A 23001-nucleotide genomic window follows, 5' to 3' on the forward strand; every position below is an offset into this window, starting at 1 on the left:
TTACGAATAGTACACTCTTGGATTTGCTGAAATTTTATGTGCATGACCAGCAAACCTTTTGGGAGAAATTCCTTCCTCTTGTGGAGTTTGCTTATAACAACACAATTCATTCCTCCACTGGAAAAGCTCCTTTCGAAATTGTATATGGTAGATCTTTACCAACTCCACTCATGCAAACAAAAGAGAAAATCTTTGCCGCTGATCAATTCGTGTAGGATTATGACTCTGCTTATGCCACAGTTCGAGCAGCCATTCAAAAGGCACAGGAGAAACAAAGAGCAACTGCAAATAAAAGACGGAGGGCGTTTGCAGTGAAAGAAGGCCAATGGGTCTTATTGAAATTTGAGAAAGCCCGGTTAAAAACCAAAGTGGGCAAAAAGCGCATCTACTTCAAGCTATCCTTTCGATATTATGGTCCTTTTCAGGTGTTGCAGGTAATAAATGATGTCTCAGTCCGATTGAGACTTCCAGAGCATTGGAAGATCCACAATGTCTTCCACGTAAGCTTGGTGAAACCCTTCATTGGGGAACCACCTCAAGAGCCCACACTGGACGATGCACCTGAAGTAGAGGACACTGAGATCTTGTTGATCCCAGAGCAAATTATTTTGCATAACTTCACTACGGGACGTCGAGGCACGACTCGCAAAATGTACCTTTTGAAGTTCAGAGGGCTCCCATCCACCGATGCCCAATGGGTGGACAGAGCTACATTTCAGGAGTGTCCTGAAATCCTGGATGCTTATGAGGAAGCATTTCAGTTGCGGACAACCGAATGAAAGACGGAGGGAATGTCATCCTGCTTCAACATGTATCCACTTGCTTGGTAATATTTCTTTTTGTTTTTCAATAGTATGCTTATTAAGAAATGAAATGTTTTCCTGCTGTTTAGTTACGGACAATGGGGACTAGGTCTAGCATTTGAGGGTGGACCCCCTTGCTTGGGGTTATGGGCATTAGTGACCCACAAGAGTGATGGCCTCTCTTTGAGAGGAACATCTAGGAACCACACCCCACCTGAGTACCCAAACATGGGACCAATCAAATGCACAGATTGTATACCGACCTAGGAACCATTCAAGAGAATGTTCCCTGAGCTTTGGGTGTGGGCCTCGCAACATGCCAAGAGTAATGGAGATACAAGATAAGACGACAAACAAATGAGCTCAGTATGGCTCAGTTATGACCTTAGAGTACGTCAATAGATAGTCTAAGCTGTTAGGAACCCGTGGGTGCGATCAGAATTAAATTCTGACAACTTTGAAATTTTAGGGTTTTTGGGAGTGACGTGGCAGCTGACACATGGCAGACTGCCACATGGAATCTGAGCTGGCAGGTCAGTCCACCTGTCCCACACATGTGGCAGCATGCATGGCAAGTGGCAGGGCATGCAGGCCAAGTGTTTGGCCCCAAATCTGGTAGATTTGGGGCAGGTTGTGGGCTGTCCTCTTTGGGACTGCAGCCCACCAAAAATCTGGGACAAGTGTCCACCTTCCACTCTAGGCCTAGGGGGGGGGGCTGAGCCTATAAAAGAAGGCCTCTCCCCTTCATTCCACACATGAAAATTTCGTCACTTTTCTTCTCCCTCCTCTTGGATGATGCAGCAGAACCTCTCCAGCTCCTTGGGTGCAGCCAGCTTCTCCCCAGGCCATTCTCTCACCTCAGCAGCACTTTCTCTCTCTACAGTTCCAACCCCTCCTCTCCAGAAATCTGCCCCCTCTCAGCTCTTCTGGAACAGCAGCAGCTCCTCTCTTACATCTCCTCCCTTGGGATCAGCATTGGCACTCTCTCTCTACAGCTAACCTCTCCAACTCCTTGGGTGCAGCCAGCTTCTCCCCAGGCCATTCTCTCACCTCAGCAACACTTTCTCTCTCTACAGTTCCAGCCCCTCCTCTCCAGAAATCTGCCCCCTCTCAGCTCTTCTGGAACAGCAGCAGCTCCTCTCTTACATCTCCTCCCTTGGGATCAGCATTGGCACTCTCTCTCTACAGCTATCACTCCATAAAAGCTTTCTCTCTCTAGCCTACAGGCTGTTTTTCTAAGCTGTTCTCATTCCAGCCCCATTTCCACACTCTCCTCACCCAAGGTAGCTTCAGAGGCATCAAGGACTTCATCTACAAAAGGATCAAGTCACGAAGGGAGCCTGTATTGTCAAGTTTATCTCATTTACAGCACTATTTCATGTTGTTTCTACTATCTTTCTAGAAACTAGTGCTTGTCTCTAATGTTGGATGTAAGTGGTGATTGTTGCAGGCTTCTTCCTTGTGGATTGGGCAAGCCAAGAGTTGAAACCTGAGCTTGGAGTCCTCTTTTGTTATCTACCTTGTACATATGCTCTTGAGTCTTGTATCTAGGTCCTAGGTTTTCACTGAGTTCATCAGTTTGGAAGGTGCATTGCACCTTGGTCTTGTATCTCCATTTTCAGAAATAAAGTGAGCCTGGATAAGGGGGGGGGCCGTCTTGGCCCCTCAATCATATTGCATTTTCCAATGATGTCACTTTGTGTTTAAGCTGTATAAGTCTTAATTCCAGCTTAATTGCAAACTCTTAAGTTCAAGTATATGTGTTTGGCAACTTGCAATCATCTCATTCAAATGCCTCTGCAAAATCCGTTGTCTGAATTGATAGAAAGCACCGAGTAGTTTACATCCGAGTTATTGGGAAGCCTAATTATTTGGTGGTCACCCACTTCTTTTTTGGCCCGACTAGATCTTTGAACCACTTTTGGTTTAGAAAGTCCCCAATGTTTATGACTTGTGTATGAAATTATCTTGTTATTAAATTGACCGGATTATGGTTGGTTTGGTTTCTGCTTTGTAACTAAGTTGGCATTTATAATTTAATAGTATTTTCTAATTATATAACATGCATATATCTTGAAGTTTTCAGATATATGGTACATTGATGATGCTTGAGTATTTGTTACATATGCTTTACAAAACCAGAACTAACAAAGGCAATTCGATTACCAACAAGGGCTCTGTGCTCTCTGAAGATTCTATCCACTCATCCAGTTGAAAGTGGCAAGTGCATTTGTCCATCCACATGGCATTACGAGAAATTCATACAAGCCAAATGTGGTCCTGAAAGCTGTTTTATGCATATCCTCAGGTCGTATCCTGATCTGATGGTAGCCACTCTTTAAATCTATCCGTATGAACATTGCAGACCTCTCTAACCTACCAAGATATCATCTATCCTCGATATCCGGAATCTGTTCTTGATGGGTATCTCATTCAGAGCCCTATAATCTATGCACATCCTCCACGATCCATCCTTTTTTTGCACAAGCAACACGGGGGAACAATAGGGAGATGACCTGGGCTGAATCAACCCCTTCAAAGGTTTCGTAAAGCAAATGTAACAAATACTCAAGCATCATAAATGTACCATATATCTGAAAACTTCAAGATATATAAAAAATTGCATGTTATATAATTGGAAAATACTATCAAATTATACAGCGAGTTTTGCTGTTTTTTGGTCGGCTGGAGAAAAGCAGAATTGCCTTTATTAAAAGCAAGATTGTTTTTTTGCCAAGATTGTAGAAAAGCATGTTACTTTCCTTTTTTTTCCTCTCTAAGCACTCGCTCTAAAACAAGCAGCCATCCTTTCTAAGTTCGCCCAGCTTTGATGCTCCCTTCTTGCCTATTAAATATCCTTCTCTCTCACTACTTCACTACAGCATATTGATGCGTTTATCTCTCCCTCCTAGATTCTGCCATCTTCTCTCTCTTGCCTACAGGAGGAGCAAGAATTTGGTTGCAGCTCCTTTCTTTTAGCTACTCTCTCTTTTGCGAGCTGCTCTTAAGCCCAGGAAGGACATTATAGCAACAAGACACCTTCACTCGAACTTGAGGATGAAGTTACGTCCAAGGCTATACCGCATCCTCCCGAAGTGTTGCTTAGGGAGATGGATTTCCTCAAGGATGAGCTTTGGGAGGCTCTTCACTATTATAAGAATCCTCAGTACCAGAAGTATATTGCAAAAGGCTCGTGCTGTCCTAAATGTAGACAGTGTTGGCTTTTGGAGCCACAAATCTAGGATTGAAACCACATAAAATGACAAATCATACATTACGTATTTCAATGATACGTCATAAAATCACGAGACCTTCCAAAATACATATTTCCAAATACAATTGAGACGAACAAGTGTGACACAGCTTGAGAGGCAAAAACCTCTATTAGAGAAGAACCGACACTGTGAGACTCTGGCCGCACCTCTACAAAGTTTGTAGGCCTTACATGGAATGAAACAAGACTCTTCTACAGACCCTAATGAGTTTGCTCAATGACCTCTACTGACACCGACTCTCATATGAGAGTTTGGACAAAGAGAAACAAGATCTCCTTTCAACCTATTTGTAAAAGAGTCCAGCTGCTTCAACCATCATCTTACAAGAGATTCCATCGGTCCACTGTCAAAGCGCCATGCAATTACGTAGGCAGATCAATGCATAAGGTGACACGTCAAATTATCCATCCATGCCTCCAAGAGCCATCCAGAAGATGGCGGTGGGTTATTTCACCCCCCACAAACATAGCTTCCTACGAAGATCATTTTCCAACAGACAGCATGTTCTAGATTCTTTGTATCACTTTTGAGTTATTGGGAAGTGATGAATAGTCTACGATCCTAAGTTTTTAGTTGTCACCCACTTATTTTTTGGCTCTACTAGATCTTTGAACCACTTTTGGTTCAAAAGTTCCCCAATTTTAATTACTTGTGTAATTGTCTTGTTATTAAATTCACCAAATTTTGGTTGGTTTGGTTTTTGCTTTGTAACCAGTTAAGCAGGTACATGCACAAGACTAGTACACAGCATTGGCAAGCAGTGAATCGGGTCTTTCAATACTTGAAGGCTACACAGCATTTGGGTTTACTCTATGGTTCAGAGGCCCCACTTATTTTGCATGCATTTAGGGACAACGACTGGGCAGGATGTTACAACACTAGGGTGTTACACAGCGGCAATTGTTTTATGCTTGGAGCTTCATGCATCTCTTGGTTCAACAAGAAGCAGCCTACAATTGCCACATCCAATTGTGAGGCTGAGTACAAAGCAGCTTTCATAGCCACAGTAGAGTGTGTTTGGCTTGGCAAGTTACTTGCAGATCTTGATATCATTCAGCCCGACTCTACTACGATCTACACCGACAACTGGAGTGCTTTGGCGGTTGCTAGAAACCCAGTGTTTCATGCATGCACAAAGCATATTGAGGTCCACTATCCTATGTTTGAGAGCGATTGTCTAGTGGAGACATCCAATTATCCTATGTTCCCACCGAGGACAACTTGGCAAATCTTTTCACAAAAGCTTTCCCACAACCCAAGTTTGAGGCATTTCGACATGCTTTACACTTGGCTCCTTTCGTTACGTGAGGGATCACTCTGTACATATCATAGGTTGCTATATCCCTCTTGGACGAATATGTGCAACCATGATGTAGTTTCCAGGTATTCCTGAGATATTTCCAAGATACTTCAGCCATACCATGGAGGGGGTTTGTTAGCACTTAGCCCTGGTATGAGCCTTGTAGGTCAGGTCAACTCTATGAGTTGACTTCTTTGGTCAATCATATGGTTGACTTGGGGGCCATATAGGCCACTCTTTGTATTTTCCTCTTATCCATTTAAGCAGTACTAAGTTTTGCTCCAGCTTGTTGTTTGCTTCACACACTCCACTCCTGTTCCATTGCTTCCTACACCCAACATGAAGGGTGTTTTTAGATCGTAGTAGTGGATGTGTGAAGGCCAATTTCTTGGAGATCGAAGCAAGAATCCTCTCAACCTTGTCTTCCATCTTTCCTCCTCTCTTTCTTTCTTGATGTCCCTTCTCCTACCCTCCTCCTCGATCTTCCCCGTTCTTTCGACTTCTGCCCCAATGGCTTCTTTGCGGGAACTTACAGAAAACAAGGTGAAGATTCCCGTTTTGCCCATGTTCCCTGTCGACCGTCCTAACAGACTTCATTCTGGTAGGTGTCAAAAGGCCATATCCCCTTGAAAAAAGTTTAGGTATTCTCGATCAAAAGGAAGGCGAGAATTTGGCTCAAATCTAGGACTGCATCAACGAAAGGTCTTTCTGTAGCAAGACTTCCCCTATGAAGAGGGTTTCTCTTGAGGTTCAGATGAGGATATTATGTCCTGCTAAGTCTTCCTCTATTGGGGAACATATCAATAAGCTTCATGAATTTCAACATGAGGTACTTCAAGGTGGGAAGGAAATATTGTCTGAAGATATGGCCATTACAATGCTTTCTCATCTCACTTCCCTCTACTCTACCTTCTATTCTTCGCTGATCACTAGTGGCAAGATGAGCTCTGTCACTTGGAAAGTCGAGAAAAGGTCGTTGAACCCCTGATACGAGGACCGAAGCAAAGAAGGTGGCACTTGAGACGGAGCGCTCCTGTAATCATTGTGGCGAGAAAGGCCACTATTGGAAAAAGTGCCTTCATCGGGTCAACAAAAAGGGTACAGGTTCTTCTACTGCTACTATAACTCCTGCTTTTGTACACATTGAAATGATCGATTCTCTCGCTTCCTTTGTTGAAGAGGGGATTCTGTCTCTTCAAGCCAAAGATTTCTAGACTTGGATCATCGACAGTGGGGCATCTCGTAATATGAGTCTTTCTCTAGCTGGGTTGAAGCATTTTGTGATCTCCAGAGGGGATGTCTGTATCGGTGATAGCTCTGACATCAAAGTTCATGGTGAAGGCTATGAAGAACCAGACTTTTCGAGAATGCAAATGTGTGCAATGCATGCAGAATTTGAATGCCAATTGGCCATCCAATGGGGAAGAGCGCCCTCATGAGAGTACTTGTTTCTATTTCAACCTACATGCAAGATGGGAGAAAGAAGGCGGATGAATGCAATGTGGTAGAGAGAATGCTATGTGAGATTCACAATGAAGGGTGATACCCTTTCATTAATGTCCCTTGAGATCACTTAAGTTCCATCTTTCCATTTACACCTACCCTTATCCTATGACCCATGCACCTACCATTCAATGCAAAATGCACCCTTCCCTTTCCTATTGCCCCTAGGACCTAGACACATGTGTGCACATCTTTATTACTAATCATTGGCCAATGTTACATAGTTTGGCGGTACTATTTACACCGCTTGATCGATCATAAATACAAACATATAACCGCACCATCAAATTGGCACCTAACAATAATAAGGTTCTAATGACTATTAATTAACTAAATAATCATTTCCCTTGTCATGACACTCCCTCCTGCTTGAATGAGCAGAAGTCCTCTTCTGGATTATTGCTTCTCTCTTCCTCTTTCGTGCACTTTCTCTTGTTACTTCTGCAATTGCATCGCTCTTTATAATCTGCAAGTATCTGTGGAAAATATGTAAAGAACTCTTCTTCCATCCATTGTGCATCACTAGTTGGCTGGTTTTTAAACTTCAGTAAATACATATATCTCTTCTTTCCACGAGTACTCTTCTCTTTATGATACATAATCTATTCCGGAGTAAGAACTTTAGTCCCATCTTCAAGTTCAAGTTCTTCTTGATGCTGAATATCCAAAAACGCAGAAGTATCGCCATGGTATCTCTTCAAATTGCTCACATAAAAGATATTCTTCATACGCCAGTGGGCTGGTAATTTCAGCTCATACACTCTGAATCTTTCTTTTGGATATAAAGCTGCTGAATCTGAAATGGACCATAAAACTTCGGTGCTAACTTGACATGTTTTGTACTTCCTCTAACTAACTTGATTCTTCTTTTATCAATCTTCAATAAAACCCAATCATCCTCCTTGTAATAAACTTCTTTTCTTTTCTTATTGGCTGCCCGCTCCCCCAAGTGTGTTATTGGAGTGGGTAAACATTGCCCATACATGATTTCAAATAGGGCTTTCTTGGTGGAAGTATGTACAGTGTTATTATAAGCAAACTCTAACATGGGTAAGAATTCTCGCCACCTTCTAGGTTGGTCATGGACAAATGCTCGAAGTAAAGTAATTATGGTTTGATTGGAATTCTCACTTTGTCCATCTCCTTGAGGATGGAAGGCTGTAGTAAATTTCAGTTTTGGTTCCAAGATTCTCTAATAGGGCTGTCCAAAAGTTGCTAATGAAACGGCCATCATTATCGGATACAATAGATTTTGGTAACCCATGTAACCTAAAGATTTCCTTAATGAATAACCTTGCTGTTTCAAGAGCAGACAACTCCTTTTTACAAGGAATAAAATGAGCCTGTTTACTCAGCCTATCTATAACAGTGAAAATCTGCTCAAACTGACCAACCTTGGGGAAACCTGACACAAAATCCATTGTAATGTGTTCCCACCTTTCAGAGGGAATAGGCAAACGATGCAAAAGACCAGCAGTCTTACTTGTGTCAGATTTAATGTGCTAACATACGTCACATTGTTGAGCAAAAGCTTAAACTTCGCAAAGAAGTTTAGGCCAATGGAAGTACCTCTCAATATTATCAATGGTCCCTCTAATGCCTCTATGTCCAGAATATGAACTCGCATGTAACTCACTCATAACTAGATACCGAAATGTTTTTGGTACACATATGGCACGTTCCAACAATAAGTATCCATCCATGATGGAATAAGCCTCTAAACCCCCGACCTCGTTACGTTGAAAATTTCAGCTAAGTCCTCATCTAAAGGATAAGCTTCAACCATCGCTCCTAATGATTTCTCCTTAATCACAGAAATGTCATTAACTTTGGGGCCATCTACTCAAAGCATCAGCTACTAAATTCTCCTTTCTTGGCGGACATTCAATATTTGGTTGCCTAAAGGATTGAATATATTCAGCCCATTTGATTTGCCTTGAAGAAACAATGGGTTGAGAAAACAAGTGCTTGATACTTTGATGGTCAGTCTTAATCTTGAAAGCAGAACCATATAGATAATGCTTCCATGACTTTAAAGCATGAATGACTACCAGTAACTCCTTCTCATACGTGATATATTTCAATTCAGCCCCTTGAAGCTTTCTACTCTCATAAGCAATGGGATGCCCTCCTTGCATCAACACTGCCCCAATCGAGGTACCACTCGCATCCGTACATACAACAAAGAACTCTTTGTCCATATCCGGAAGTGTTAACACTGGTGCAGTGACCAATGTTCTCTTAAGCTACTTGGTAAACCTCTCTTTACTCATACAAGGAATGCTTCTTCAACAAATCTGTTAGTGGAGATGCAAGACGAGCAAAATTCTTAATGGATTTGCGATAATAACTACACATCCCTAGGAAAGATCTCAGCTCATGTATATTTTTAGGTATTGGCCATTCAATTATGGCTTTGACCTTTTTAGGGTCAACCCGAATTCCCTCAGTAGACACAATGTGTCCCAAATACTCTATTTGTGTCTTGAAAAACTTACTCTTCTTGGTATTTAGGAACAATCGATCCTTCCTTAGGAGCTCCATCACCTTAGCAAGATGATCCTTATGCTCTTCCTCAGTCTTGTTGTAAACTAAAATGTCGTCAAAGAAGACTATGACAAATTTTCCCAAGTAGGGACGCAAAACCCTTCTCATCAGCCTACTAAAAGAGGCTGGAGCATTAGTTAGGTCAAAAGGCATGACCAAAAACTCATAATGTCCAATGAGAGTGTGAAAAGTAGTCTTATGTTCATTTCATCTTTCATCCAAAGTTGATGATAACCAGATTTCAAATCCAATTTGCTAAAAACTTTAGCACTTTAAGCATATCCAATAAATCATCCACTCTTGGAATCGGATACCGATTCTTAATCGTAAGTTTATTCAAAGCACGGTAATCTATACACATATGATATGATCCATCCTTCTTCTTGACCAATAATACAGGTGCTCCAAATGGAGAAAGAACTTCTTGGTTGAATCAGGCCTTTTTGCAATAGATCTTCAACTTGTTTTTCTACCTCCTCTATTTCTATCCTGTTAAAACCGACTCGTTACTGAAAGACAGCCATTACCACTCAAAAAGACAGTAATTGTGCTTTCATAAGCTCTCCCTCACTCCCTCTCTCTGAAGATGCACTAGGGCCCAGGACAAAACGTCGAGCTGGACCCCCCCGAAGGTCTTTATTCATGAGAGAAAATCTATTACAGAAGTTCAGCGTAGAGCTGTCTGGAAACCTCTACATTTCAAAACGTGAAAAATCCACATTATTACAAGAGCTTCAAGCTCAATTCAAATTGGCAACATGCCACTTGTCTAAAATCTAGACTAAGTCCTATTACAAGCCACTAAGGGCCATTCTGGAGTCTTCAAAGCTCTCGGTCACACGAACCGCCTCCTAGATGCTTGTCAGGCTCCCATTACGCTTAGGAAAAATAATTCTTCCTAGTACCTGCAACAATTAAAATAAAGCGCACCACCATGGCACCCATTAATTGTTAGCGCTTTGCATGCAAATAACACACTGTGGACTAATTCTAGTCACGGTGGGCGTCCCCACTTAACACATGTGCACATCTAAACAAATATATATACAAATAAATATATATATTCTCTGGTTGACCGGCAACTGGACGGAAACAATTATCGTGTTTGGCATGTCATGATGGAGTCGGTAGCCGACTGAAGCGCTACTACATCAACACGCAAGCCATCCCCGACAAAAATGAAGATTTGGGAAACCAAGCCTTCCTTAGTTAGGATTAGATTGTATCACGAGCACTCACTTGCATATGTACGTCTCCGCACATATAGGTAGCATTAATCGATTTTACCTAGAGCTCAGAAGTGATGAATGAGTGTATTTTTAAAATTTACCCCCCCCCATCAAAAGAACCTCCCACTTGGGCCTCACATATTATGAAAAAATATGTACAAATCTTAAAATCTTGCATATTTTTCAAGGTATCTTAAAATCTTGCATATTTTTTAAGGTATATACTGAATATTTTGAGGGAGGGGAACATGAGATTTTCATATTCTTCCCTTGCTTATTTGAATTTTTTAAAGGAAATCTATGCATATTCTATATGGACCTTGTCCCCCCATACCTTGGATTTTGGATGAGGGAGGTAACATAATACATCTTGCCAGGCATCATCGCATCAAACTCGATGGCGAGTGGAGTTGGAGGGTCGCTTTGGCGACACGACGTACATGTTTGATGCTCTACCGACATGTCATCGACTCTAGAGAACCGGATGTTTGGAACCCCCTACAAGTGTCATCGGAAGGCGGTGCCTCCTGGAAAGGTGCCGTGCATGGTGGAGATGCCTTTGCTGCTCTTAGACACCAGTCTAAGGGGAAGGCCTCGAGGCACCCTAAGGGTCTTTACAGATCGCCCAAGTCCCCGCCCGCCAAGCTTTGTTGCACTCACACGCTTTCGCTTAGACACATAGATGATTGCATGAATAATTGTACCACATACTTTCATTCCACACTCTCAAAGGATGTATAAAAAAAAGATCTCTCTCCCACACACACACCGTTAACAAGGCCCAATCACTGGAACTTGTCTGGCCACCCACATCGACTTATGCTCTTTCCCAGGAAGCAACATCTTACTTAGAGCAACGGGGTCTAGGCAGTTTGCATGAGAGCCTCAAATCCTTGGAGGACAGTCCTATCTTGACCACCTACATCAAGGACTTTCTCCATTCTTACTACTCCAGCAATGCAAAGGATGGAAAGTACGGTACACTCTTGATTATAATTAAAGAGCTTTGACCAAAGGTCGAGGCGCCTTAATTATAGCCAAGTCTCTCCAACCGAAGTTGGCACAACTCTCCAACCGAAGTTGGCACATCTTGGTTAACCGGAGTTAACCCTCTTGGCGTATGCCAAGTCTTGTTGACCGAAGTCAACACTCTCTGACCGTAGTCAGCTCTGTGGTTCTCTGGTTAACCGCAGTTAACCCTCTTGGTAATAAACCAAGTCTCCTTGACCGAAGTCAGGTTTTACTTGACTAGAGTCAAGTATCTTTGACCGTAGTCAATCCTTTGACCATTAAAATAACTCTTTGACCATAATTAATACATATAAAACTCTTTAATTATGATCAAATAAATGGTCAACTGTACTTTGACTTAGGATATTTACATTGTGGTGACATCCCCTCGGCTTCTATTCAGTTGACCTCAACTAAAAAGCTTCCTTGTAAACATCCAAAAGTTGTGGATGGTCGGATAACATGTCTTCGTCCATCCACTTGGCATCTAATGCCGTATAATTCTTGAATTTTACAAGATACCTGTAAAATTACTTACCCTGAGGGCCTTTACGCACAGTATGGTACACAATCTGATCTGGCTGAAGGATCTCCTCCAGCTCATCCACTTCTGGTGGATCCTCTGATACTGGTTCTGTAGGCTCTGGTCCTTGGAATTTCTTTAGAAGACTCACATGGAATGCATTGTGAATCCTCCAATGCTCTGGCAATGCTAATCTGTATGCAACCTCATTTATTCTTTGTGTAACCCTAAAAGGGCCATAGTATCTGGGAGATAACTTTGCATACACTTTCTGTTTGCCTTTAAACTTGCGGAGCCTAGCTTTTTCAAACCTCAAAAGTACCCAGTCCCTTTCCTTAAGATCCAACTGTCTCCTATACTTATCTGCAGCTCTTTTATGTTTCTCTTGAGACCTTTCAATTGCTGTCCGGACTTGGCTGTAAGCTGTCTGGAGGTCTCTCACAAACTGATCAGCTGCAAATATTTCATCTTTGGTCCTCAATATAGGTGGCAAAATCACCTTCCCATATATGACCTCAAAAGGGGCTTTCCCTGTAGAGCTATGTACTGTATTATTGTAAGCAAACTCTACTAGCAGTAGGTACTTTTCCCAGTCTGAACTTTGGTCACCCACGTAGCATTTCAGCATATCCAAAATTGTAGAATTTGCTACTTCACTTTGACCATCTGTCTGGGGATGGAAAGAAGACGAAAAATTCAGATTCGTCCCCATGTTATCAAATAAAGCTCTCCAGAATAGACTGGTCATTCTGGGATCTCGATCACTAACAATGGACTTAGGCATACCATGATGTTTAAAAATTTGTGCCATGAAAAGCTTAGCCATATGATCTGCCTTTATGGTTTTGCGAACCGGAATGAAATGAGCTTGCTTGCTGAATCTATCAATGATAGTCCAAATCCCATCATTCCCTGACTTTGATCTCGGCAAATCAAAAATAAAGTCCATTGTAATACTTTCCCATGGTGCCTGAGGCACGGGAAGAGGCATAAGTAGGCCAAGTGCCTTCCGTCTATCATACTTCATTTTCTGACACGTAAGGCATTCAGTAACAAATTGATGTATATCTTTCCGTATCCCTGGCCAAAAGAAATACCTCTCTAGTGCTAGAGTTGTTGCTGTAATTCCTCTGTGTCCAGCATAGGGAGGTGCATGGCATTCCCCCAAAATCTTTTTCCTCATCTCCTGGGTGATGCATAGGCAATCATCTTTCATTAAATACCCATCTTTCAGGGAATAGTGATTGGTGGATTGCCCCTCTTGCATTTGCTGTAAAATTTCACCAAAATCTGAATCATGAGCATATTGCTCCCTCATGCCTTCCAGGTCCTGGTGATAAGCAATAGTCACATTATTGACCTGGGGTCTTCGGGACAAGGCATCTGCCACTCTGTTCCGAATTCCTGGAGTATGGACAATCTGAAAATGATACATTGACAGCATGTTTGCCCATTTCATATGCTTCTCGGAAAGCTTGGTCTGAGTCAAAAAGTATCTCAGACTTTGGTGATCTGTCTTGACAGTAAAATCTGCACCCAAAAGATAATGCTTCCATGTATGGATGGCATGAATTACAGCCAATAACTCTTTCTCATAGATTCCTAGATATCTTTCTGCATCCCGAAGTCGCCTGCTTTCATAGGCTACTACATGACCATTCTGATGCAATGCAGCCCCAACACATTCTCCACAAGCATCGCAATCAACATCAAAAGACTGATAAAGATCCGGGACTACCAGAATAGGCTCTGTAGTCAACTTCTCCTTGAGTGTATTGAATGCTTTCTTCTGTGATAACCCCCATGTGAAGGCTGCATTTTTCTTAGTAAGGTCATGTAATGGAGCTGCGATATCAGCAAAATGTCTGATAAACCTTCTGTAGTAAGAACACAGGCCTAGGAAACTTCGAACCTCATGCACAGTTTTCAGCTCTGGCCATTCCTGAATGGCACGGATCTTCGCTGGATCCATTTGTATCCCATTCTTGGATATTATATGCCCCAAATAGTGGATTTCTTCCAAAAAGAATTCACTTTTCTTGCTGTTTGCATAGAGCTGATGATTTCTCAGCTCTTGAAACACTATAGCAAGATGTTCTCTGTGCTCTTCTTCTATCTTAGAAAAAACTAAGATATCATCAAAGAAAGTACCCGTAAAATGCCTGTACTTTCGGAAGATGCGATCCATCATTCTATTGAATGTGGCTGGAGCATTTGTCAACCCAAAAGGCATCACTAAGTATTCATACAACCCGAATGTAGTGCGAAATGCTGTCTTGTGCACATCCTGAGGCTGTATCCTCACTTGGTGATAGCCACTCTTTAAATCTATCCTGCTGAAAACTGAAGCTCCATTTAATTGATCCAGCACATCATCAATGCGCGGAATAGGGAATCTATTCTTGATGGTCATTTTGTTCAGTGCGCAATAATCGACGCACATACGGAATGAACCATATGGTCATTTTGTTCAGTGCGCGATAATCGACGCACATACGGAATGAACCATCTTTCTTCTGTACTAACAGTACAGAAGAACAAAAAGGAGACGAGATGGGCTGAATCAACCCTTTGGACAGCAAGTCCTGTACCTGATCCATAATCTCCTCTCTCTGAGTCGCACTGACTCTATAAGGTGGTCTGTTTGGTGGCTCACTACCAGGCATTAACTCTATCTGATGATCTTCTGGTCTCTCTGGGGGTAACTCCCCTTGTAAAGTATCAGAAAAGCAATCTTTAAAGTTTATAAGAAACTGAAACTTATCTTTGTCTGCATCATTCATTTCAGCATGCATATCATTCTCTTTTTCTTTTACAAAAACCATGTACGCAGAAATTGTAGACTTTATTGCTTTACCACATGTAACATCAGATACAATGGGGATAGTGTCCCCTTTATTCCTGGCAATTAAACGCTGATTTTTCCCTCTATGCACGAACTCCAGCACTCTTTCAAGAAGAGTCAACTTCACTGCCTTGCGGTGAAACCAAGGCATTCCCAAAACTACATCATAATGTTTCAGTGGAGAAATGAAGAAGTCTTCCTGATCCACATAACTCTGAACATGAAGACGGAGCTTCCCTATCAAGGGAGTAACTGGCACAGGATTCCCACAGAACATCTGATCGACATCCAAAGCCCTGCCTAACTCCTCCGTCTTTATTCCCAGCCTCAGGGCTAGATCCTCTGATATGAAATTATCAATAGCCCCTGGATCAAATAAAATTAGCACTTGCTGGTCTCCAACTTTGCCCCATGATAGCAGCAATTCTCGTTCTTCTGGGTTCAAAGCATGACCTAGTATGTCAGGAATTTCCCCCGCCATTGGCTTTTGCGGTCCTCGTGGCTTCTCTGCCTCTTTTCCCTTCGAAGTTGAAGGCTTTTCTGGGCACTGGGCAGCCACATGCCCCTCTTTGCCGCACCTGAAGCATTTCCCATCTCTACGGAATTCCGCTATCTATTCAGGGGTGAATAGAGATTTGCCCTTATAAGTTCTTGAAAACTGAGTACCCCTCGGCTTCTGAGGCTGAAACCCTTTCTTTTCAGCCTTGGGGTACTCTTTCTTGTCTGATTTTGAAAAATCAGTTTTCTTTTTATCAGCACGTCCTGCATGCAAAGATGGCACTGTAGATGGATCTTGTAGCGGCACAAGACTCGCTACTGAAGCTGAATGCATAAGGTCTTGAATATTCTTTGCCCCCAAAGCATTCACTACTGCCTGAATTCTTGGAGTGAGACCTGCTCTGTATTTTCTCATTTGGGTGCCTTTGGAGATCTTTTTGAAAGGTGCAACCTGCAAATAAGCATCCCAAAACTTTTGGTTGTACCCATCCACTGTATCTCCTGCATCCATATGCAAGCTGTCCCAGTCTTGAAGAACATGGTCTCTAAACTGTTTAAGCATAAACTGCTGGTCTGTCGAAGCTTCTTCACTAATATACTTGGGAATAATGATTCGGTAAATAGATGATATATTGGTAAATTCCTTGGGAGAAGGCTTTCTTGAAGTCCTTCCACTTCCTTGGGGCTGACCCATCTGTGGTCTGTGCACTCCACCATGCACTAGCTGTTGTTGTCAAGTGCAAGCTGACCATTCTTAACTTGGAGGATTCTGAAAATTTTTCTGTACCGAATGCAGCATCAAACTGTCTGATGAACTGCAATGCTTTGTCTGTATGACCATACTGTCCATTGTAGGTCATAAACTTGACAGATTTTCCTCCCTCTTTAAATTCCTTGGTCTCTTTGGACGTCTTTCTCTTTCTAGACTTCTTGTGTTTTCTTCTTTTCCTGGATGGTTTATCTGATAAGGAAGAAGAAGACACAGAAGTCGAACTCGAGGTAGACGGTGATGGACTAGGAGATTGGTGATGATGCCTCGATCTCTTTTTACTATGGGACCGTCTCCTATGAGATCTCTCTTTCTCAGACTGTACACGAGAGTGTGCCTCTGGCATTGGCACGTCATATACTGGATTAGGCATAGCTTCTGCTTGAAACAAATGCTGAGCCCTTGGATCCCTTTTGAGATTTTCCAGCTCTTGTATACGAGTGCGTACCATCTGTTCAAATTCTTGTTGAGTTTGCGGCACACTTCTCTGTCTTGGATGTACATCCCTATCTTGTGAATCCCACTGGATAGGTGATTGATCCATATTCTGGGATCTGCAGATTTCACACACCGTGTAGGTAACTGATGCACAACTACCTTTGCTTTTCCAACAGAAAAAATACCTCAACAAGTGGTGTTTTGCATTCACAATCTATGCCAGTACTGGCTGTCAGTTCAAGGCATATACCCACACAGTTGCCAAAGCATCAACAATTATATTGCCCTTTTCTGGCTGCTGCAGATGGCTTCAAAAGGCATCTGTTTTTCCCTCTTTTCACTGCTCAAAGGCATGCATATTCTTTTTCTGCAAATCTCTGATTTCTCTGCTTTTCTGCTGCTTTTCTGACAGTAGAAATCTACTTTCTCTGTTTTTCTGCTGCTTTTCTGACAGTAAAAGTTTGACAAGCAGGTGAAAATTGCTAGCAGAAAGTCTCTGCAACTGTCCTTTTTTTTTTTTTTTTTTAAAGAACAGTAACCAGATGGAGTAACTGACTAGTTACTCTAACCAGATTAACTGGTTTTCGTCTGGTTAGTTTGCAACTGGACTAACTGGACTGGTCACACCAACCAAACTGGTCTGGTTAGGCCAGATTAACTGGACCAAAGTTGAACTAATTAGATACTGGTTCAGCTAACCAAAGTTAACTAGCTGTAGTTAACTTAACCACATTTTCACTAACCACAGGTCAACCAACCAGGAATTTAACTGTACCAAGGTTAACTTAACCACGGGTCAACCAGGCTGGCTGCCACGTGTCAGTGCCACGTCATCTACTGCATGTGTGGACGCCACGTCAGCTGGACCTGCTGGCTGACACGTCAGCTGTCTGTCAAGCCTGCCATGTCAGCGCCACGTGTACACCTGTGCCACGTCACCTCTGCAAACTTTGGCAAAGATTTCCGTCGAGAGGATCACGCGTCGCGGCTTTTGCATCTCTGCGTGAAGGTACGTCAGCCAGCCTTCTGGAGAGTCGAGACCACCTCTTTAAGATACACACAAATCCCGTTGGAAATTCTTCCGTTTGACAACAGAATGTACCCACGTGAAGATATCTTCGACGCTGTTTCCCGTCAAACAATTTGCAGGATTTGGTCGGGCCGCCTAGCGCATGACTTCTTCAGGGCATCGCTTGTCATGGAAAGGCATTCGTTCAGCTGTCCGTTGTCTGCACATGCCTTATCGCCATGTTTGAGGAATCGCACACAATTTCACGGGTATACCGACCTTGGCAGAAAATTTTGTCACTCGCCAACAAGGTTAATCCTTGCACTAGCTCATGATTTACGTCAGCCTTCACGATACTCTCAGCCTGTTCTGCGTCGCACGTGCACCGCGTACACACATAAATTATGCGACCCAGATATTATCTCCGTCAAGCACTTTGTGACCTTCATGGGCTATCAAAGTACACCAATCCACTCTTGCAATCTCGAACCGTGCTCCTTTGAGAAAAAGAGCAGACCTTGCTCTGATACCAATGAAACCGACTCGTTACTGAAAGACAGCCATTACCACTCAAAAAGACAGTAATTGTGCTTTCATAAGCTCTCCCTCACTCCCTCTCTCTGAAGATGCACTAGGGCCCAGGACAAAACGTCGGGCTGGACCCCCCCGAAGGTCTTTATTCATGAGAGAAAATTTGTTACAGAAGTTCAGCGTAGAGCTGTCTGGAAACCTCTACATTTCAAAACGTGAAAAATCCACTTTATTACAAGAGCTTCAAGCTCAATTCAAATTGGCAACATGCCACTTGTCTAAAATCTAGACTAAGTCCTATTACAAGCCACTAAGGGCCATTCTGGAGTCTTCAAAGCTCTCGGTCACACGAACCGCCTCCTAGATGCTTGTCAGGCTCCCATTACGCTTAGGAAAAATAATTCTTCCTAGTACCTGCAACAATTAAAATAAAGCGCACCACCATGGCACCCATTCATTGTTAGCGCTTTGCATGCAAATAACACACTGTGGACTAATTCTAGTCACGGTGGGCGTCCCCACTGAACACATGTGCACATCTAAACAAATATATATACAAATAAATATATATATTCTCTGGTTGACCGGAGTCAACACTCTTGATTATAATTAAAGAGCTTTGACCAAAGGTCGAGGCGCCTTAATTATAGCCAAGTCTCTCCAACCGAAGTTGGCACATCTTGGTTAACCGGAGTTAACCCTCTTGGCGTATGCCAAGTCTTGTTGACCGAAGTCAACACTCTCTGACCGTAGTCAGCTCTGTGGTTCTCTGGTTAACCGCAGTTAACCCTCTTGGTAATAAACCAAGTCTCCTTGACCGAAGTCAGGTTATACTTGACTAGAGTCAAGTATCTTTGACCGTAGTCAATCCTTTGACCATTAAAATAACTCTTTGACCATAATTAATACATATAAAACTCTTTAATTATGATCAAATAAATGGTCAACTGTACTTTGACTTAGGATATTTACATTGTGGTGACACCTGTTCATCCTGTATGGGGCTCTACATGGAGCTCTAAGTCTATGGCATGATCATCTTCTCTCTCCATAGGCAATTCGAATGAGTCATCTCTTGAAAATCGATCCTCATAAGCTCTAAGGAACTCATTTCTCTCCTGATCTTCTTTTGAGATATGAAGATATCGTGAATCCTATATATACACAAGATTACAATCTACCCCTCTTTTAACCAATCTTTTCGCTTGGGTAGGAGTAATCAATGGAATTGTACACACATCTCGATGCCCTATGATCCATATGTTTTCATCCTTATGTACAAAGCAACAATGATGAGTATGAGGATGAATAGCAGGGTTAAAAATCATACCGCCATGGTTTACCTAGAATCATGTCAACGTCTTGTAAAGGAGCTACTAGAAAATCCCTTCGATCTCTATATTTTTATATACGAATAGGAACATTCCATACTATGGATGTGTCTTCTTCATTATGTCCCCTAAAAGCTCCTGAGAGTGACATGTTTTTTTATAGGTTCTGGTTTAAGATGGAGTAATTTTACCAATCTATCACTCACTAAGTCATAATTACATCCATCATCTAGGAGAACCACTATTCTCTATCCATTCACGAATCCATACACCTTTAAAAGATCATGAGGCCCAAAGGTACTGGCTGAATGGACAGCATTCACTATTGGCTCAATAGTCACAGTAGATTTCGAGGGTGACAAGGTAGAAGCCTCACCCTCCTGCTTGGATTCCTTGGCTTTCCTTTTTACTGAATTCGTCTTGGCAATTTTAGCCAAGAGAACGGGACACTTATGCCATTCGTGCCCTAGCTTATGTTTCTTACACTCGAAACATTTTTCTTCCTTAATCAAATTCTTCTTCTCTTCGTCCGTCATAGAAGGAAATGGCGCCCATCCAGGACGTGATTGGCTGTTCACATTCCTTACAAGAGCTTTACCCTTCCCTTTATTATTCTTAAACCGGTTTGGTTTCCTAAAAGTGGGTATGTTGTTGGTCTTAGATGTTGACCCACCCTCCTTATTGTATAGTTTACGAGGATTCAATTCCCTCTCGTCTATTTCAGCCAGCTTAGTGAGGTCCTTAAGTGTGGTCGGGCTAAACATTTCAACCTCGTATCTTACTTTTGGGCTTAAGGCTGCTAAATACTTCTTTCTTCCATCTTCCTCACTCTTTTCGGGTAACTCTAGAGAGAGTTTCCAAAACATGGCCGTAAAATCTGCATTACTCTCATTATCGAACTGCCTAAACCTCTCCCAACGAAAGGTTAGGTTCTCTTCATGCCGGTTTTTATGAATTTTTTCAAAAACCATCGCGCAAAAAGGCCATCTTTTTCAAATAAACGTAAAATTCACATGAAAAAGAGGAAATTTTCAAAGATTCCCCTAGAGTTCTCTTTTTGAGGTTACAGTTCTCAAATTAGATGTTACACTGTCTAAAATGAAAGGGAATAAAAGTACTAATCAAATGCAAGGAGTATGGCATCTCCCTAAATCCAACAAAATGCCAGTTCATGGTCATCCAAGGAGTTGTTTTAGGACACATCGTTTGTCAACATGGGATTGCAACTAACATGGATAAAATGAAAATCATCATGGAATTGCCTCCACCTACAAATTCCAAAGCTGTACGGGTCTTTATGGGACATGCTGGCTATTATAGAAGATTTATATTGCGTGAAAGTGGCTTTCAGTTGCTCCACAAACTTAGCCCATTCATGAATAGGCTCTTTTCCTGTTTGTGACAAAGACCGCCACATTAGAGCATCCTTTTGCAGATGCAATGTGGCAACCGACTCCCGCTTCGCTTGTGTCCAAAAACCTCTTCAAATGACCTCTTCTTCCCTCTCTTTTACGCTCTTCTTTTTGTATTTCTGCTGTAAACTGGTACACTCTATTCGGGCTACTAATTTTGAGTGGATTGGGGCTCTAAATACCGTTATAGGGGGTACTTGGTGGGTGGATCACCCCCTTAAAATCTTGTTTCGATCCAACTTTCCGTTTGGGAGAACGGGGGAGGTCTCTTTTCCTCACGGTTTAAGAATTTAAAGGGTACATTCACACTTTGTACGCCGGCCCGTCGCTTCATGCGTCCTTTTCGCAATGCACGAGTGCTACCATCGTCACGCCCGCCACAATTTCACACGCTGTTGCTCACTTCTTCCCTGATCGCATCGACCTCTACCCGCCCCCGCACTGCTCCCTCCCTCTCCTCCCGTCCCGGTCATGAACTGTCACCGCTTAGATACCAAATGTGAAGAACCAAACTTTTTGAGAATGCAAATGTGTGCAATGCATGCAGAATTTGAATGCCAATTGGCCCTCCAATGGGGAAGAGCGCCCTCGTGAGAGTACATGTTCCTATTTCAACCTACATGCAAGGTGGGAGAGAGGCGGTGGATGAATGCAATGTGGTAGAGAGAATGCTACGTGAGATTAACAACGAAGGGTGATACCCTTTCATTAATGTCCCTTGAGATCACTCAAGTTCCATCTTCCCCATTTACACCTACCCTTATCCTATGATCCATGCACCTACCATTCAATGCACCCTTCCCTTTCCTATTGCCCCTAGGACCTAGACACGTGTGTGCACATCTTTATTACTAATCATTGGCCAATGTTACATAGTTTGGCGGTACTATTCACACCGCTTGATCGATCATAAATACAAACATATAACCGCACCATCAAATTGACGCCTAACAATAATAAGGTTCTAATGACTATTAATTAACTAAATAATCATTTCTCTTGTCATGACAAAGGCAACCTCAACATCATTCCAAATGGCAAAGGAGGGATGAACTCTTCCCGTGTTTTGTTTGTTCCCTCTCTTGGATTCAATTTGTTGTCTGATTATGCGATGTGCCATCTTGATACCACGGTATTCTTTGATGAACACTTTGTGGAGGTCCGGCATAAAGCTACCGGTCAGGTGGTTCAAATTGGTACAGTAAGTCATGGCATTTACACCTATTGCCAGCCTTGGCCGGGCTCTCTACTTCGTGCTGCTGGTTGATGACTTTCACTACTATCATCATCCACGGTCTCTGGGATAAGAGGTGGGTCGACATCAACCATCGAAGAAGCAATCTGTTCATCGAAGATAGCATCCCTGCTGAGGATAATCTCCCTCTTGGACAACCTGTACCCTATAGATTGGGAATTGTACCAGACAAAGATCGTCTGGGTTGACTTCACCTCTGACTTCCCCCTTTGCTTCTTCGAAATGTGAGCAAAGGCATCACACCCGAACACATAGAAATAGGATACATCTGGCTTCTTTCCAAAGTAGGTCTCAAAAGGGGTTGCTTTAGGAACAATAGACGTAGGAGAACGAGAGTTAGTACTGCGCCCTAGCACTGTTCAATCATTGGTGTCAAATGGGTCTACAAGACCCCAAGTATTTCTAAGATGGTACTATGGATAAGCACAAATCCCAACTTGTGGCTAAAGGATACTCATTGCGATCAAGGATTGACTATGATGACACATTTGCTCCTACTGCCAGGATAGCCACTCTTAGAACAGTATTAGCTGTTGTTGCAGCTCATGAGCAGTGGCCCATTTACCAGATGGATGTTAAATCTACCTTTCTCAATGGAGATTTAAAGGCAGAGATTTATGTGGAGCAACCGTGTCACGGGCATCCACAGCCCGTGGCCATACTGGACTACCACGCAGGCAGCCAGCTTAGCAACAGCCCGCGCAGCAATAGTCACAGCTGCA

At 42.5% G+C, this 23001-nt stretch overlaps 1 protein-coding gene across 1 annotated transcript in view; it reads right to left on the reverse strand.

Annotated features, from left to right (window-relative positions):
- The window catches only part of LOC147901335 (uncharacterized), a 45219-nt gene that overhangs the window by 15642 nt on the left and 6576 nt on the right, over positions 1-23001 (reverse strand). The window lies entirely within an intron of this gene.

Source organism: Dipteris shenzhenensis, chromosome 6 (genome assembly GCF_047967505.1).
Source record: "Dipteris shenzhenensis isolate YYH24624 ecotype China chromosome 6, Dip_SZ_1.0, whole genome shotgun sequence".
Classification (NCBI taxonomy): Eukaryota; Viridiplantae; Streptophyta; class Polypodiopsida; order Gleicheniales; family Dipteridaceae; genus Dipteris; species Dipteris shenzhenensis.